Raw genomic sequence first — 12,416 nt, 5'->3', positions numbered from 1 at the left:
ATATGTAGAGAGAAAAACAAATAGAGTACCCAAGTTAGTTACGATTTTGTATCATTTCTTTAGTGTACATACAGAAGGGATGTAGATGTTTAGAAGTAGAACAGTGTTGCAAAATCACGTTTTCACATTTTCACGCATTTTCTAAAATGATGAAAAACTGAAAACGTGAGGGGGGAAATATGTAATACGCATAATTATACATATATTAATTAACTACATTCTTTGTTTAATTATACGCATAAATATATATATTAATTAACTACATTAATTGCTTAATTATATATATTATTTAACTATATTCATTAAGGTTAACAAAGTATAAAGAAACAAGACGGCTGCAGACATCCAATTCTTTTCTCCTTAAAAAAAAGAAAAAAAAAAGAAACAAGACAGAAGGTAGTCCTCATTATTTTACGGCCACACACGAGAAAAAAAAGGAAACAAGCTTGTAAGTTCGTGGTTTCTCTCATGAAATTTTAGACTGTAGCGTCTTTACCACCCTGGAGAGGAATTTTAACATAGACAATTCAATGACTGATACGGTACAGACCATTTATTTATTTTAAGATTGTTACTTGTAGCTTGTCACCAAGGCAATTTCAAGAAAATGAACATAGATATAACAGACGAACTGCGGTTTTAAACCGTGGGTGAACCATTTCCCAAAACTAACTAACATACACACAGGCCACACTATCTGGAGACGTACTAACAGAAACAGAATGTCCAATATGTTGTCACATTTATAAGATCAATAAGCACGCAAAATTTTGATGTGTAAATAAAGCTTCGCTACTAAGAGAGTATAATAAAATAGATAACATTGCCGCGAGAGGGATAGTACTATTTAGTAATGCGACGAGCGAGAATAATGAGCTATATAATGGATTATTAGAATTAGACGCGTAGAGATGTGGCAACAGTTAAACACATGTTTGAAAGAAATTACCCCAACGCTGTGAATCTGATACTTCGCTTCGGAAAAGAGGAGAAAAACCACCCAAAATAGGCTACGTAAGGGGTCCAGAATGGCTGGCCATGACACTAGAAAAATATTTTAATTATTCTACACATAAGCGAAAACACGAAACGCATGGTGACAGAAAAGTAACACGGCTAAGTTTTGTGGTCATTTTAAGAAATTTTCTCAAGACTCTCTGGCGTCTTGCGATATTTATTAAGACACGAAACATGTACCACGAGGAGACATAGTCCTCAAGAGCGGTCAGTCTCCAGCCGAAAAAGGGAGAGGAAAAGAAAAGAAAAGGTCTTTGAAAAGCAACCCTAAGAAAAAAACACCACAGAACAAGGCACGTAGAAAGAATAGGGGGTAAAATACACAGGAAGAAAAAGAGAGTGGGGGAATTTTACTAACTAAAATTACTATAATACGTAAGAATGATCAAAATTGACTATATTTTATACGCAAATGTAAACAAATAAATGGAGCACTATTTCTTTGAAAGGATTTTCCTATGTCTGTCTGTCTGTCTGGCTGTCTCTCTCTATCTCTATGTATATGAGATCTATATATTACATATAATCATATAAGTATTAACAACATCAATTAAGTGCTAGGCAAAAGGTCATTCCTGAACTAGTTAAAAGCTGTACATAATCTGCGAAAATATTTAGAATAAAATCTGATTATTATTATTATTATTATTATTATTATTATTATTATTATTATTATCACGATTACTGGTAACTAGTATTTTGCATAAAGAATTATTAAAAAGGAGGATCATTTAGTTGTGTATAACATATTCAAGTAGATATAGAAATTTTATAGGGATACCACAATTATCATTAGTCTTATGTAACCAACAAATATTATTATTATTAACGCTAGAAATATTGTGATAGAAATATTGTTTTATTCAACATTATTAATACCACCATTATTATATCAAAACAAAATTGTCATAGAAATATAAATATTCGTATTCCAGTAAGAAACATCTGAGAAAATCTAAGAAAATTGTCATAAAAGAGTATAATATTTAATAAATCGGGTTTAATAAATAGTAAAATCTATATTTGAAAATAAGATAATTTCGTAAGGCATTCACATTTGGCACTGGAGGATCATTCAAAATTGGTCGCGCGGTAACCTCAGCAGGGGTCTCTGGCTAAAGAGGGTGACTTTGAAAAAAAAAGGGGAGGTCTTTCTTACGAAACAGGAGAAAAAACCAATGAAAAGAGAGGGTGGTCAAGAAAAAGGAGAGAAACCAATAACACAGAAAATGAAACTTAATGAAGCAAAATGAAAAGAACAATTATTGGTTAGATTAGACAAGGGGTGTGTCAAAATGGTCAGAGTGTGTAAAGGACAAATAGGAAAGGAGAAAAAAATGAATAAGTAATTAGTGTGAAATGATAAAGGAAGAGGACATAAAGAAGACAAAAAAGTTTTTAGTTAGGTTGAGAGAGTCAAGTTGTCGAGATCATCGAATCGCGAAGTCCAGACCGAATTCAGGGGTAACAACCCGTATAATAACACATCTTCGCGCTCTGAGCGGTGAAAGACAGTTTCAGTGGGGCAAGTAATGGTAAAAATGCGAGAGGCCACAAGAGTACGCTAATTTTGGCTGTGACAAAAGAACAGTATTGCAATTCTTTCTTGTACCAGAAGACCGTATAATAAGTATAATAATTTAATCAACGTTTTATAAAAGTGTGGCGTCGCCTGTAGTGATAAAACGCAGTAAATGAAGTAAACGTTTGGAACTTTGCGAAATTTTCAAGAGTGTGAACCATCTAACACTTTCTGGGGAGCGAAACAATCAAGCAACACGGAAATCTTCCACGGAGAGACAGCGGAGTTACCTTACTAGAAGAAAAGGAAAATGTTCAACGGACAGTCATCAAAAAGGAGGTAAAGTGGCAAACATTTCATTAACTGAATTTTAAGTGCAGTGCGCGATAAAGTTTAAATTCCAAATGACACACCCTCGAATTAAGGTCAGGTATAATTTGTGTAAAATTAAATTTCCTCCCTCTTGTTTTACAAAATAGATGTAACTATTGGTGTTAAAGAAACGGCCAACTTATATTTTGTGTTAGGTGAAGTATAGAATAATTCCAACCAACCTGTAAAGATAATAAGACTTAGACACAATTCTACATTTAATATAAAGTTGATTATACAAGTAACATTTATCATTCAACAACGTGATAACGGTATTTATATTTGTAACTTTTATTTTATCTTTCATTTCAATTATTAAAGTAACCAAATGAACAATGGAGTTTTCATTATCCAAAATTTATTGTTGAGCAAATAAAGAGTTAAAAGAGTAATGGTACAGGTAGCTTTAGATGGAAAGCTAGCAGCAAACGGAGGCTCGACAGAAGCCCGAGGCCACGAAACCCTGAGATAAGAGTAAGTAATATTTTGACTTTAAGTTTCAGCAATTTTCACTTTATTACACAGTACGCTTCCAGCCAGTGCGGCTCATTACTATTTTACAGTGGGATGTTCAAGTCAATCTGGGACTTTTTCTTAGAGGTTTTAAATCGAATCCCAAGGTGGAGATAGTTATTGCAGTAGGAATTGGTAACTAGTCATATTACTGGTAGGCAGCAGTAATTTCGCGCGCCAATCTTGACACTGTTATTTAAGATGGTAGACAACAGTGTGAACATATACATGAAACAGCGTGTTGTAATCAAGCTTTTAGTTAAGAACAACGTAAAATCAACTGACATTTACAGAAAACTTTGGTCACAACGAGACATTCCGGTGCAGTAAGATATTTGAATGGTGTAAATTCTTCAAAGATAAACATACGTATGTTGCTGACGATCCCCATCGTAATGGATAACAGGTTACAGCACTCGTTCTTGGAAGCATTGAGCGTGTTGAACATGATAATTTGGTGTTACGAAAAGTGAGTGTACAGTATGCTGAGTTCCAAAAGAGCTTTTCGCTTTTTAACCGAACAGAACAATTGAAATCTCCACTGAAGTGCAGGACCAGCAATTTTTTTCTACCTATTAGGACCCATAAAATAATTAGTTCGGAAGTAAATATTTCCATACTAATGACAGAGTGAAGCAGGCTCTCCTGAGATGGGTCGTACGTACTGAAAAATCTTTCTACAGCGAAGCCTTCCAGGAATTAGTTAAACACCAGGATCAAATGAATGTATAAGTGTAGCAGGGAGTTATGTGGGTAGAGATTTTTGTTTTACAAAATTTACATGCATTGACTGGAATGTCCCTCGTACACATTATGAAGATAAAACGATAAGAAATAATGTTGTTACCAACCAAATGGTAATTGATATACTTACGAGTTTAATATTACTTACTTGAAGTGGTTATTATGGCCACCATTTGCCTCTTTTACAAGAATAAAATTATCCATAGCTTGAGATCGCTTGTCAAAAGGTTAAGCAAGAGAACAGATCATATGTTATACAAATTTTTTTATATAATTGATCCAATAAATGCAAAAATACACACATATTGACATTCAATTCTAGCATATATATTTACATCTTCGTTATATCTACACCTTCGTTCATAAAAGCTGACAGTTATTTTTGGAAATGACTGAACCCACACACATTTCTTAATGGCGTACATCGTATTGATATCTATCAGATGAGAGAGAAGTTGGTTCCAAGGTTTCAGGTTGAAATTTCAAATCTTAGAAACTCCTTGGTGGTGCTACTACCCTATTTCTAATATTAATCAGAGACCTATTACAATCTGTATCTCTATGTACGTCAATTTCACGATAGTGTGGTTGATGTCTCTCCCGCCTCAACTGCGACGCAATGTCCATGGTTCTTCTTTGTGAGGAACAAAGATCATCATCTTCGTGATGAGGTGCCCAAGCAAAATTTCTTTCGTCTTGTTTTGATTTCACCCTATTCCTAGTTTCGTCCATTCTACATAAGTGGAATATCAATCGCACAGTAAAGAAGTATATTATCTCAACAAATGATAGGACACTGCAGCCAAGAAAAACACCAATTGTTCCTCCAAATGAAACTAAAATTAAAATATCATGCGTATTAATCACAGTCATATAAAGGTTATATGGCTAATATTTCTATGCCTAAGGCACATCGTGTCAGCTATTAGGTACAAGGGAAAGTATAAAGGGAAATACATAAATGGCAGTTTCATTTTCAGTAATTTTCTTATCTTGAAAGTGGTATTCCTATGACATAATAAATAGCAAGTGTTAACATTACTGCATTCAAACAATTTTTTGTAACTCAATCAAAAATTATGTATAAGCTTCGATAAATTCACAATTCGGTATTTGCTTCTAACATAATGCATTCTTGGTATTTGTAATTATGTAAATTGTTTTACTAGTTTAGCAAGGATAGAATAATTGGACAGGCTAGTCACCAGAAATAGAAGAAACGAAGTATAATGATGTTTCAGATGCTGTGATGTGTTTTAAATATAGGTATTGTAAGTGTGAATGGTACGACGTTAGAAGTTGCTGCTGGATTCATTCACCATCTTTAATCATTATAAGTTATTTTCATATATTTACATCGAATTTATTATATTAAAAAAATATTAACAACAAGTCTTAGCGATAAAGGTGACTTGGACCTAGGTCTGCACTTGAAGCTATACGACCTCAATTGAGGGATTATTTTTCCCGCTCAACCCTAGCCATATAAACTAAATACACGTTTCTGATTGGTTGCAGCTTGCGATTGTACAAACCTTCTGGTGCATGTATTGTGTATTATAGTAATAGAAGAAAATTGTCACTTTGTTGAAATTGAAGAAGAAAATTGAAGAAGCAGCTGAGGTTAAATTTATATTTTGGGATCAAGGTGGAACAAAACTAGTCCTGCGGGTCTTCTAACCCGTTACTACTACTACTACTACTACTACTACTACAACTTATACTATGGATAGCAAAACTGCATGCGTAACGTAACTAAATAACATTTTTGAGTATTATTTTCGACTTAGGATCGACTGCAGCAGGTGTTATGTATGCTACGTGACGAGAAACGGCTAGATTCAACCAATCAGAACCACGTATTTAGCTCCTATGACTAGGGTCAAGCGTGATTAAAGATATACCAATTGAAGTTATGAAAGAATGAAAGAATTATGAAAAGTAAATAAAAATTCGGTGAATGATGTTCCGAGATGTAAATATCTCACAAATGTTTTCAAGAGTTTTCGAAAAATGGTAGGAAAGGTGCATTGTTTCTCATACATTTCGACAGTTATAGTTGGACGAATAAAGAATTTTTATTAAGTTTCGATTACCAGTAAACTTTTGAAATAACGTAATTAGTATTAATAAAACTGACACGACAATTCACAAGAAGCTAAAATATTGGTAGAACATTATATTTGATACATCATTTAATAAACGTTCTGGGTTTCTGTTTTTTTTATGTTATTTGTGTCCACACTAGTTTGATTTCTCAATGCATATGTACAAGTGTCGTTTTATTATAAAAAATAATATTTCTAATTAAGATATAGGATATAGACTTTAGGTTCCAAGATGGAAGAATCTAGTTTTAGAAAAGATACAGAAAAACCTGATTTACAGACAGTAGTACTGGAAGCTCAAACTCTTCAAACTGACCGGAAACTATATAGCAATATTATGGATATTACTTTACAAACAATAGCTATACACAAATTAAAAGTACTAATACACAGTGTATGAGACAGACTCGACAATATGTATGACATTGTGATACTTTTAATTTGGAAAGAACAAACATAAAAGTTTCATGTAGCATCCTATTTCATATTCTTAAAATCGAAACCGAAAACTTGGGGAGGAAACATTTCATGACTATTGACCAGGTACTTGGTAGAAATACCTCATACTGATAGTTTTCGTACCATAGGAAAAAAATTAATGAAACTCAATTTAAATTAGATACCGATGCTAATAATTTTACGTTCAGCATGATTTTAAAACAACATAATTGGAAAGCATATATTTTCAAATCATACACTTTACACTACACAACTAATACATAGATGTTGACATAAACACGGAAGACATTTACAAAATATCAAATGCAAAGGATAGATCTCTTTGACAAGGAAAATCTACCGTACTCAGAAATACGAGACAAAATGGCCTTCAAGGCCAGTTATTCTAATTTCTATAGACAAAAAAATTACATAAATTAAACTGTACTATTTAATTATACCCGAAGAAATATACACATCAGCGATTCGCAACGCATAGGTAGATACACCTATGTGTGTTGGCTAACGTTAACAACGTCTATAATATCTGTGAAATATTAAAATATTTATTGTATTATTCAAGTATCAAAAACCTTTGTATAAGTATGTACAGGAACTCAAAGACCTATAAATATGGTTTATTCTTAAAATATAGACTTGTCGAAACTTTCAAGTGCATAAACAACTCCGAAATAGTTTTCAAGGATGTGTGACGTCCTAGTTGTTTATGTATTATAAGTTAGAGAAAGTATTGTGAAGATATGTGTATTTGGACATATGGAAAAGTTTCTTATTTTGAACAATGGGACATTTTATTTTAAAAGAACATTTCAGTCAAAAGAATTATCATTCGTTTCAAATTAAATCACCTTTCGACTTTTTTTTCTAAGTTCATTTGCCTTTGCTGTCTGTCATTTACTTCTTACGTTTGTAATTTCTTAATTAATAAAATAACAGATTGCTTCCCCGTCAGCATTCCTATCATCACCTTACCTTGGTTAATCTACGAGCATGCACTTTTTTCATCGAGACGCAAATCAGAGTGAATAACCCAGGACATGAACCCGGAAAGAACGCCATACAAAATCGATTGAGAGACTATTGGAAAGGACAGTCGACATGGAGCGAGGGACGAGTTAGAATGTAAACCGCGAGCTTCATTTTGAAATTTACGATTGATAGCCTTGCTCTGTCTAAGAGAGCACCTTTGATACAGCAACGATGTATTACTTTTTAAGAAGAAATTTTAAGTTTATCTAGAATTACGGTCTTCGCAAAGTTGGTTTCTCAGTTCGGGTTTCGCCGACCCTTAACCTTGGTTACTTGGATGAACGGCCAGTCAAGCAGAGAGATGGATGGACATCAGCCTATTGGAGGAATCGTCGAGAGGACAACGATCAGACCTGCAAGTAAGTGCGAGTAGATTAACCTATCCCGAAAGTTACTCCCTTCTTGCCCCTTTTCACCCCCTTTAACATCACAGTCTGTTTCTTTTGTACGTGTTGGATTTCATTTAAATGCAACCCAGGTTGGATCCCGCACCTCATGTTTTGTTAAGTTTTATATTTACGAAATCCTGGGCGCAACTTGTCGGATCTGACATCCCCAAACACGTCAATTATTAATACATCATCTGAGCTCTCAGACCGACAAGGGGCGACTGCACATGGCGGAGATGTGGTTTTAACTTGTGTGGATGCACACATATCTGCGACCCTCGATTTATTTTGCATTAGTTTGTTTGCCCCCCACCGTTAGAATTTGATGAAATTCTATTTGTTTTACCACCCTCCCTCCACCCTCTCAATTTGTTGTGTTATTTTGTTTTATGTGCATTTTTAGTTATATTATTTAGAGATATTTAGAGAAAATGGTGAATACTAGCATTATGGCACAAGCTCGTCTTACGTCTCTAGATTCTATTGTGCGCCCCACATTTTTTCACGGCAAGTATGGGGAAGACGTCATTCGTTTTTTTGAGTATTTCGAATCTTACTGCGTCATTTATGAGTTCAATGCAGTAAAGAAGCGTCATTTGCTTCCATATCTGTTAAGGGACGGAGCCTTAGCGTGGTTTCTAGCTTTAACTAGGACAGACGAATTTGTGAACTTGTCGTATGTAGACATAAAGAGACGAATGATCACATTATTTGGTGGTTTTGTAGTTAAGAAGGTGACGGAACACACCATTCGTTCTAGAGATCAAAAAGAGGGGGAACCTATTATGACATACATTTATGAGAAGCTAGATCTCATACTTAGTTTTGATAAAGCCATTCCTATTGAACAACAAATTAATTTCCTTATTGAAGGGTTATTGCCTCAGTATTTTAAGCTTACATGCAACAAATCGTTTCCATCTGTTGATGCGTTATGTGAGTTTTTATTACAAGAACAATCAGCTGAGTTAATAGTAAATTATAAGACGCTCATTAAAGCTAATTCGAAAGAACAAGTCTTGCAGTTTAGTACACCGGAATTTATCGCTAAGATAGCTGATGTTTCATTGCGCGATAATTCTCATGTTTCATTTCCTCTCGAAGAACAACAGAAAAAAAAAGAAATGCTTGCACGTTTGCATTATGATATCTTATCCGCTGAGAAAGAATGCGGTGATCAACAGTCAGTAGATTCTATTCCGTCTTATCAACAGAAATGTAACTCTTTTTCTTCTTTTTGTTCCTCTGAATGTAAGAGTGCCAAGAATAGTAATAATATGCATGATAGAATGGGCTCTGCGACGAATACCTCTGTTATGGTTAAGAACGAACAGAACAAGTGCAAACAGAATCATAGTACGTCTCCCGCGAATAATAAAATACACTGTCCGGCCAAAGCATTAGAGTGCAACATGGCGCAAGTCAGGAGAAGTAATAATTGTAATGTTTTACATAGTGGAAATAGTTCAGGGAATAGTGAGAGACCTGTTTTTAAGACCCACACGATTACTACGCCTATTGTTAGGGATAGGATTCTGCCTTGTATCAAAATTACTATTGGAAATAAAGAGTATAAAGCATTGTTGGATTCTGGGAGTCAAATTTCAATTTGCACTAAGGAACTCCTTCCTCCGAACACTAGACTTGTTAAAAGACGTACTATTATCCGTGGCATCTCGGGTAAAGGACTTGAAACTAACACGTTAGCTGTGCTGAAGTTCAAAATTGACGGCTATTCATTTACGCATACTTTTAGAGTTGTTGACAAATTTGCATCTTCTGTTTTGTTGGGAAATGATTGGTTACTTCCTCAACATGTCACTATTAACCAGGATATTCACGTAGTTCACATAGTTAGGTTTGGGAAGCCTACTGATCACGCTTTACCTGAAAGTCATGCTATAGGCACAGTTTCTGAACAAACAGCGAACCTCATGCAAGCCTATTTCATAACGGCGAAATCTGTTACTTTGCCTCCAAATTCCAGTGTTTCAGTACCTGTTCGTAAAATTAATGATTTAGTGGGAGTTAAAAATGTTTTGCAACCCAATGAGAAAATCTGTTCTAAAGCCGAAATTTTTGTTAATGAGTCTAGAGTGGATCCTGTTAATCCTGTCATTAGAGTAGTCAACCCAACCAACAAAAAGTTGTGTTTAGAGAAAAATCTTCATTTAGGTGAAGCCATTGACATTAGGCCGGGTGCTCATTACCCAAATGATACAGATAGTGTTCAAAATCATGGTTTAGCCAGTAAACAAGACAACGATAACTTTCCTGCTGGTTTTGATGTCAAGCGTGTGGACATTAACCCTCAACTTTCGGACGATCAGAAGCAAATGTTTTATTCTGTTATAGAGGAATATAAGGATTGTTTTTCTTGGTCAGAGGATGATTTTGGAGTGGCCAAGGGCTACGTACATGAAATTAAAATGCTAGATAACATCCCAGTTCACACCAATCAGTTTCCTATCCCCTTCCACTTAAGAGAAGAAGTTAAAAAACAGATTGATACTTTGCTTAAACAAAAGGTTATTAGGAGGTGCATCTCGAGTTATAACTCACCTATTCTTCTCGTGAAAAAGAAGTCTGGATCTTATAGATTTTGTTTGGATTGTAGAGCGATCAATTTACACATTGCACCAGACAGTTTTCCTGTACCGTCGATAGAAGACATTCTTTCGCGTCTTAGTAAGTGTCGCTACCTGTGCTGCTCGGACTTGCTCAGTGGTTTTTTTCAAGTGAAAATCGCGGAAGAATACCAACACGTCACTGCCTTTTCAATCCCAGGAGCTGGTTCTTTTTGTTTTACAGCACTTCCTCAGGGCCTTATCACTAGTTCCGCTGGTTTAAACAGATTAGTGAAAATGACATTGGAAGGATTAGAATCTGAACAAATTTTCGGGTACCTTGATGATTTTTTCTGGGGTGGGAATACTTTTGAGGATGTTATCAACCTCACCAAGAAGTTATTTCAACGAATTAGAGAACGTGGTCTTAAACTTGCACCAGAAAAAACGAAATTGGCTTATTTTTCATTAACAGTTTTGGGACACGATATTTCGTACGATGGCTTGCGAATTTCCAAGAAAATAACTGACTCCATTAGTAATTATGAACGTCCGAAGACGAAAAAACATGTGAAAAGTTTTCTAGGATTAGCTAGCTTTGTAAGACGATTTTTACCTAATTTTTCTGAAATTGCGGAACCTTTGAACTCACTTCTCAGAAAGGATGTACCGTTTAAGTGGACACAAAAACAACAAGATGCTTTTGAGAAAATTAAAGACCTTATCATAAAATCGCCATATTTGATGCATTATAATCCTAAACACCCTGTATACTTGTTCTGTGATGCATCAACTCGCGGTCTGGCTGCCGTGCTCAAACAACCTATATCCTCTCCAGATGACCCAGAGTTAGCACCCATTGCTTATTGTAGCCGTAGCCTAAGTAAAAGCGAGAAGTCTAGACATCCCTACGAACTTGAACTTTTGAGTATTATATATGCCTTTAGATCCTTTCGTTACTTTTTACTAGGACGTCACTTTTTTTTGAAAACCGATTGTAAGAGTCTTTTGTTTTTGAAGCAGACGAAAAATGTAGGCAAATTTGCTAGGTGGCTTAGTTTTATTGAACAGTATAACTTTACTGTGACACACATATCTGGGGTATCTAACATAGAAGCCGATGCACTTTCACGTTTTTCTCGTGCCCCCAGGGACATTTCTGATGAGCAACAAAATGAGGAAGACCCTCGAGTATTTTCTTCCACTGTTACAGAGTGTAACAATATGCTAAGTGACGAGCCTTCTCTCAGAGATGAACAAATGAAGGACCCGTTTTATAAGGATATTTTTGATTGGTTAGAAAACAAGGAAAAGAAAAATCCCAAAATTGAAAGACAGGCATTTTATTTCACGGTTAAAGAAGGAATTTTGTATAGAAAACAAAAAACATCTAGTGGTATGAAATTTTTAGTTGCTGTACCTGTTTCATTACGCTACAAAGTTTTTGATGCGGCTCATACTTCTGCCATTGGTTCAAGTCACGGAGGTTTTTCCAAGACATATGATCTTTTAGTGAAATCTGTGTATTTTCCTAATATGAAACAATATATCTATCAGAAATGCAAAGAATGTTTAATTTGTCAGTCCAGCAAAAATAAACCTGGTTCTGCTTATGGTACATTGCAAACGTATCCTCAAGTGCCGCCCTTCTATCGCATTTTCGTAGACATTGGAGGGGTGTACTCCTCGAGTAATA

The 12,416-nt window shown here is 35.0% G+C and overlaps 1 protein-coding gene across 4 annotated transcripts in view; it reads right to left on the bottom strand.

Annotated features, from left to right (window-relative positions):
• Positions 1-12,416, bottom strand: part of LOC145673430 (uncharacterized) — a 573,733-nt gene that overhangs the window by 127,948 nt on the left and 433,369 nt on the right. For 3 of the 4 annotated variants that reach the window (XM_081743127.1, XM_081743129.1, XM_081743126.1), the window contains one exon: positions 1,711-5,004. The exons of the other annotated variant lie outside the window; for it this stretch is intronic. The gene's annotated coding sequence lies outside the window, so the exon portion shown is untranslated. Of the gene's footprint in view, positions 1-1,710; positions 5,005-12,416 lie in introns of those variants that run through there. 4 annotated transcript variants of the gene reach the window in all.

Source organism: Thermobia domestica, chromosome 16 (assembly GCF_964235325.1).
Source record: "Thermobia domestica chromosome 16, izTheDome1.hap1.1, whole genome shotgun sequence".
NCBI lineage: Eukaryota > Metazoa > Arthropoda > Insecta > Zygentoma > Lepismatidae > Thermobia > Thermobia domestica.
Note: the sequence above shows the minus strand (reverse complement) of the source record. Positions and strands in the feature narration are given on the sequence as shown.